We start from the raw sequence: 7920 nt of genomic DNA, 5'->3' as shown, positions 1-7920 counted from the left end.
TTTTACACGACGACAGACGTCGCAATTTGCAATATACTGAGCAATTTCTCTCTTCATCCTAGTCCACCAGAACCTCTGGCGTAGGTCCTGATACATCTTAGTACTACCGGGATGAATAGTGAGAGGAGATTCATGAGCTTCTTTAAGGATCAACTGCCGTAGATGCTGGTTCTTGGGAACCACTAGACGGTTCTCAAAGTACACAACACCATGATCATTTGTGGAGAAACAACTAGCACCTCTGCTAGCAATGTTCTCTTTGATTTTAGATATTCCCTTATCTCGCTTTTGGGCAGCGATGATTTGATCCGTAAGAGTAGGTTTTGCTACCAAGGTGGAAAGAAAACCTTGAGGAACAATGTGAAGGTTAAGCTTCCGAAATTCCTCATGGAGAAGCGGTTGACTTTGTTGTAACATCAGGTTGTTACAATAAGATTTACGACTTAGCGCATCAGCCATGACGTTGGCTTTCCCTGGGGTGTAGGTTATTCCTAAGTCGAAGTCTGTGATCAATTCAACCCAACGTCTCTGCCTGAGATTCAAATCCGGTTGGGTGAAAATGTACTTCAGACTTTGGTGATCAGTGAATATTTCGCAACGATTACCGAGGAGGTAATGTCGCCAGGTCTTAAGTGCATAGACTACGGCTGCAAGCTCTAGATCATGAGTAGGATAATTCTCCTCATGTGGGTGCAATTGCCGTGAAGCGTAGGCAATTACGTGTCGATCTTGCATGAGAATGCAACCTAGTCCTTGTCGCGAGGCGTCGCAGTAGATAACAAAGTCCTTGGAGAAGTCTGGCGGTACCAGTACGGGAGCAGAGGTCAAGCGTCTTTTCAGTTCCTGAAAGCTGTGCTCACATTGTGGAGTCCATTCGAACTTCTTATCTTTCTTGAGGAGTTCGGTTAGAGGTTTAGCAACCTTGGAGAAGTTCTCGACAAAGCGACGACAATAGCTCGCTAAGCCCAGAAAACTCCGAACTTGCTTGACCGATTCAGGTGGAGTCCAATTAAGGATGGCTTGAACTCGCTCAGGGTTAACAGCAATACCTTTTCCAGATATTACATGACCCAGATAGGTCACTTCTGATAACCAGAATTCACATTTAGAAAATTTGGCATAAAGGCGATGCTCTCGAAGTTTCTTCAACACTAGCCTTAAATGTTCGGCATGTTCTTCCTCGTTCTTGGAGTAGATGAGTATATCATCGAGATAAACTACGACGAATTTATCCAAATACTCCATGAAGATTGAGTTCATTAACCGAGAAAAGGTGGCTGGAGCGTTGGTTAAACCGAAGGACATGACGGTGTACTCGTATTGGCCATAACGAGTAACAAAGGCCGTTTTAGGAATGTCCCCGTTTCTGATTTTGATTTGATGGTAGCCCAACCTCAAATCCATCTTGGAGAAGACTGAGGATCCAGCGAGCTGATCGTACAGGTCGTTGATCCTGGGAAGTGGATATTTGTTCTTGATTGTGACCAAATTGACAGGTCGGTAATCTACAACCATCCGGTCCGTACCATCCTTCTTCTTAACGAATAGGACGGGGCAAGCCCACGGAGATGAGCTAGGTCGGATGAAACCCTTTTTCAAGGACTCATCGAGTTGTTTCTTAAGCTCGGCTAGTTCTAGGGGTGCCATCTTATAGGGTCTTCTAGCAATCGGAACGGTTCCGGGGATGAGGTCGATTACGAACTCAACATCCCTGTCAGGTGGAACACCTGGCAATTCCTCTGGAAAGACATCCGGGAAGTCACAGACTACCGGCACGTCCTCAAGGTCTGGCAAAGGGCTGGCGTTAAGAGAATATAATTGTCGCTTGGCTATTTGGGTCAAGACATTGACTATCTTCCCCGAAGGATGGGTGAGTTAAATAGTCCTAGAGAAGCAATCAATTTTGGCTTGATGAGCTGACATCCAGTCCATACCCAAAATGATATTAATATCTGAAGATTTAAGGGCTATCAAAGACGCGAGGAAAACAAGTCTGTCGACTTGGATTTCATTTCCAAAACTTACCCTAGAGGTCTGCCATCTAGACCCGGGAGTATAAATTTCCATAGTGGATGGCAAGTCACAGAATGCAACGTTATGCAAACGAGCATAATTTTCAGATATAAAAGAATGAGAGGCTCCTGTATCGAAAAGAACAGATGCCGGGTGGCAATTAACAAGAAGCGTACCGAGAACGACGTTGGGATCCTCTTGAGCTTCTTCGGCAGAGATACAGTTGACATGGCCACGTGTAGCGGTGACCGGCTTGGCGTGGAACACTTTCCCTGTCGGCTTGCCACGGCCAACAGCTTTAGCAGATTGATTGGGGTTGGTCTGGGGACACTCACTCATATAGTGGCCAGATTCCCCACACTTGAAACAAGTCACGGAACTGGTACGTGGAGGAGCATTATTGATTGGACCCCCATAGGGCTTGGCTGGAGCAGACTGTTGAACGGGGCGAGGCGCCTGGAAAGATGGCCTCGGTGTGAACCTGGGTGGCAGGGCGGTGTTGGGCACCCACACGCGGCGCTTCTGAGGACCAGCACCGGATGAGGAACCCATGTCACGCCCATGCTTGCGTGTTGCGTCATAGTCAGTCTGACCAGTTTCAGCACTGATGGCTTTGTTGACAAGTTTCTGAAAAGATGTGCACTCATGCAGACGGAGGTCGCGGCGAAGCTCAGGACTAAGGCCCTTACGGAACCTTGCTTGCTTCTTGGCGTCAGTAGACACTTCCTCAGTTGCATATCGGGCGAGATTACCAAACTCCCTGCTATAGGCATCCACAGAAAGTCGGCCTTGGGTGAAACTGCAAAATTCTTCACGTTTACGGTCCATGAGACCCTCCGGAATGTGATGTTCACGGAAAGCCTCGCTGAACTCAGCCCAAGTAGTGACATGGCCCGCTGGGCGCATAGCTCCATAATTCTCCCACCATAGACTGGCGGGGCCTTCAAGATGATATGCAGCAAAGGTGACCTTGTCAGCCTCCGCTACCAGCGCGGAACGCAGTTTGTGAGAGATACTGCGAAGCCAGTCATCAGCGTCGAGAGGCTCGACGGAGTGGTGGAACGTGGGTGGATGCAATTTGATAAAATCACTGAGTGACACCACGTTAGTCCTCTGATGGTGTGCTGTATTCTGTTCAATACGCTCCAACAAACGGTTGGTCTCCCGCTTGTTTCTCTCAGCTTCCATCATAACCTCGGCTAGTGAAGGAGGATGAGGCAGATTTGCATCCCTGACTTCACTGCCTTCGGCCTGCTCTTGAGAAGCAGGGTTAGCGCGCGTGTTGACCATCCTAGGTAACAAGACAATGATTTAGTCAGGATGATAAAATTCCAACATAGGATACAAATGTAAGGAATAACTCGGAATGCAAGATGATCATCCGTATGACATGGTAGATACAGAAACTGCTTCTTTTATTCCATCGTCATACACACCATACAGGGTTTAGTACAAGACCAAACAAAGTACTATTACGGTGAAAGAGGATTACATCTCATCGAAGGCATCCCAAGCTCCTATACATTATTTTTCTACACCTCCGGAAAGAGTACAAACTAGGTCATATCCCACGAGTCAAGCGGGACGATAGACGACACAGCTAGTGCGAACTAGTGATACTACCACTAACTCAGACCGATCCGTAGTAGTCCTCGTAGAAGTCACCTCCATAGCCTGGAAGTTCAACATGATCATCCGGAAACAGACGGTCTCGCGGAGCTTGTGGACCATAGGGGCTAGGATGAGGCCTTGGACCAACAGACGGTGGCCTGCGGGGACCGCGAGGTGGGGTGATGCCTCCTACATCACGCCAAACCATCACGTCCGGCAGAGCAGATCTCACAGGATAGAGATCGCGCATATCCGAATATCCAGCTTGCACCGCCGGTGCGAACCGAGTCAAAGTGGCCCAGTGGTCAGCACGGGTATTGAAGAGCTCTAACCTTAAGGCCCGATTTTCACGGTCCTTATCCTCGAGCATCTCAGCAGTGGTGCGAGTCCGTGAATCCTCCTGAGTGGGGTCAGCATAAATAGCCTGGAGATACCCTTGTGCTCCCGGAAGTGATCCTGGCATATACCGGAAATCAGAGTCCCGAAATAGACCAGATCTGACTCGCATAATGGTCATCATAGAGTAGGCGGCGTCCTGCACAGCCATCTCAATAGTAACCCCGAGTCCATAGGAGCAGTGAAGAGGCTCGGTGGATCCAGGATAAGATGGAAATATCCTGACAGTGCAGAGATACTGGCTTTGATTGAAGTCCCGGAATTGCTCTTCGACCGTGTACTCAGGATACCAGCGGTATCCAGCCTCAGTCATTACCCTGACCAACTTAGCAGTATGGCCGGGTACATCTAGGCATCGAGTCAGGCGAACCACTTGATTGAGGTCGCGAGTGGCCATCTGAAAGCACAATCATAATGCAAATGCATTAGAACTTCTAGCAAAATTTCGGCAGCATAACAGCTGTAAATGCTCAAGAAGGATTTGAGACATTTGACAAAGGATTTCGTACATACTCAACATCATCATATCAAAGTTCTGAAACCATTCTAACAACATAAGGTGGTAGTAGAACTGAACTAGGCTTGTATCCATCAAACTTATAAGGTACTACTGATTAGTAACACGTGATCCTGATAGAGAGAACAGATCCTAATTCCTTAGTCCCCGGTGGAAGAATGGACTGACTCAGATCAGAATGTCATAAGATAAAGGAGTAAAAAGAGCCTTACGTTCCAACCCACAAACAATTCCCCTACATATAACTAAAGAATTTCTAGACTCAACATCGACCAGTTTGGCTTGGAGAACCTACAGGCAGTCCGGCTCTGATGCCAACGCTGTCAGGACCCCGACTCGATGTCACATCGATCTAGCCGGTAACACCTCATATCACTTTGCGGCCTCACGCACGGTATCCCCACGGGTGTCGTCTTACCTTTTCCCGGGACCGTTTGCGCCTTTTGGCTCACGTATATGATAGTGTCGCTAGCATCCATATGATAAGGAGCCCGGGCTGACATGACTAGTCGTAAACCCAAAGTGGCACAGACTTACAGGGACAGGCATCCATGACCCAGCTTCGAACGTGTCGGTCATCAGCAAGTGGGTCCGGGCTGTAGCACTGGGCTAGCAGGACTCCGGTAAACCGGGCTGTAGCGGGCTAACAGGACTCCGGTACTCAAAGCGTGACATTTCCCCGAAGGGACAGACACAGGAACGAAGAAGGACACATGCCGGCCAGCCTAAGTGTTCCAGAGCAGTAGCAAGCTACCATGGCTCAGCGGTAACACTAGGAGACATTTCCCGGTAAGAGAGGCTACTAAAGATAAACAACTAGATAGTCAGATCCCACACATACCAAGCATTTCAATCATACACACAATATGCTCGATATGTGCAATACAACGAAGCATCACAACATGACTCTATGACACAAGTACTTTATTTAAGGCTCAGGGAGCCATACATAACATACACAAAGGTACGGGTCTCACGACCCAACATACAAGTCATACAGTCATACAAACCAGCAGCGGAAGTAACTTGTCTGAGTACAGACAACTAGTAAAATAAAAGAGGCTTGGAAAGCCTAGCTATACTACGTGGTCCTTCACAAGCTCAGGGTCACCACCTGGGTCTTTAGCCTACTCGTTGATGTCAACGTCTACATAGAACCCATCAGAAGGGGTTGCAGCGTCTTCTGTAAAAATGTAGATTATAGCAACATGAGTACAAAGGTACTCAGCAAGACTTACATCAGATCCTACATACATGCATAGTATCAAGAAGGGTTGGTGGAGTTATTGCAGCAAGCCAGCTTTGACTCTTGGCTAGGCTATCCTACGATACTCCAACTTGAAATGGTTTTGCGCACACGAGTCCACTACTCACCACTTCAATACACTACCGAGGATCCACCTCCGTCTTCCTACGGAAGAGCCATCCTCGGCACTCACACTTATCTTGAGGCTTTTAGTAGTTTCCATTTACTTGTCTATGAACTGTATAGGCAACCAAGTAGTCCTTTACCGCGGACGCGGCTATTCGAATAGATCATGTTAACCCTGCAGGGGTGTACTTCTTCATACATGTTTCCACCACTTAGCGTCTGCACACGACATGTGCTCGGCAGACTTCAAGCGAAAGCCGACGTGGGTGTAGACCACGACCTACCTAAACACTTAAGCCTCTAGTCCAGGTTTATCGCCTATTCAGGTTCCATCCGCAGGGAGTCCGGCCGAGGTTTCCCATACGGCCCCGAACGATGTGAACAGGGTTCCCGAGATACCTAACGGGTATTCGGTACACCCGGCCACGTACCTACCGCATCACAGCCCACCCCTACGGTCAGCGCTGTCCACGGCCTCCAGTAGGCTACAAACACCAGAAACTACTTGCAACTCCTGGACAGAGAGCTAGGGTGAATAAGAAGTCGAGCGGGGTCATATTTCAGGGCCCAATGCATGGTAGTAGCTGTATCTTAAATCACATATACAGATCTCAGTGCTTAAGGTCGGCTTCAATGAAACAACCCACCATGTACTCCTACATGGCCTCTCATCGATACCTTTACCAAATCGTGTTCACCACACCACTCTCATTACCGACATTAACATTTCACTCTAGCCCATCACCCAGATGAACCAGACCTGACACGACTCTAAGCATAGCAGGCATAGCAAGGTAGGAACAACACATACATATGGCTCAATCAACTCCTACACATGCTAGTGGGTTTCATCTAGTTACTGTGGCAATGACAGGTCATGCAGAGGAAATGGGTTCAACTACCGTAGCACACAGCAGTTTGAAACGCGTTGTCTTAATGCAGTAAAAGAGAGCAGGAGCGAGAACATGGGATTGTATCGATATGATCAAATGGTTGGTTGCTTGCCTGATGGTTCGATGCACTGATACGGTTCTTCGTTAGGGTAATCACGGTACTCCTCGGAGGCAGAACCTGTCGCAAAGGACACCGATACACAACCATCACCAAACAATGTGCAACAATATGATGCATGCATGAAACATGGCAATATGAGTGTGTTGGGCTAATGCAACTAAAACCAGAAGGGTTTGAACAAATTTGAATCAAAGATTCAAATTTCAAACTCAAACATGGCCTTTTAAAGTGCTTTTCCTTGTTCTGCTTAAACATCAATTTAACTTGTTTGATCATGCATGAAAATAGTACAGATGGATAGATTGGATTTTTCTGATCATTTTTCATATATAATTTGTCCAATTTGGAGTTACAGAATAAAAGTTATGAATTTTTGAAGTTTAAATAATATTCTGGAATTTCCTGATTTAAATTAAATCCAGAAATTATAATTATTGCGCCAGCATGACGTCAGCATGACGTCAGTGGTCAACTGCGGCTGGCTGAAGTCAAACCTGACGTGTGGGGCCCACACGTCAGTGACAGGGGGGTTAAACAGGGTTAATTTAATCCTAATTACTAATTAGTGGCGCTGGGGCCCACTAGTCAGTGTCAGGGGGTTAACTAACAGTGGTTAGCGCTAATCCTAATTAGCTACAGGGCTGGGCCCACCTGTCAGGGACTCAGGGGGTGTCCTGCCGTGGTCAAGGTGGGTCAAACCCACCGGCGACGTGACGCCGGCGAGGCCCGAGACGGCGGCGCGATGCGGAATCGCGCTATAGGGCACGGGAGAGGCCGTGCTTGGGCTCGTTGGAAAGCTCTTGCTCCCGCGCGTCGAACGGTGGCCGTGGCTGGGCCTGGGGTGGCCGGAGTCGACGGCGGCGAGCTCGGCTGCGGCCGCCGGAGTTCGGGTGCGGTCGGGATCGGTGTTGCAGGGGGTTTGGGGAGGCGTTAGTGCGTGCTGCGTACTCCTAGTGAGGTGTGGAGCACGATAGTGTGCTCGGTTGGGTGCTACGGT

Source organism: Triticum aestivum, chromosome 7A, assembly GCF_018294505.1.
Source record: "Triticum aestivum cultivar Chinese Spring chromosome 7A, IWGSC CS RefSeq v2.1, whole genome shotgun sequence".
NCBI lineage: Eukaryota > Viridiplantae > Streptophyta > Magnoliopsida > Poales > Poaceae > Triticum > Triticum aestivum.
The sequence above is the reverse complement of the archived record's forward strand: the minus strand, read 5'-3'. Positions refer to the sequence as shown.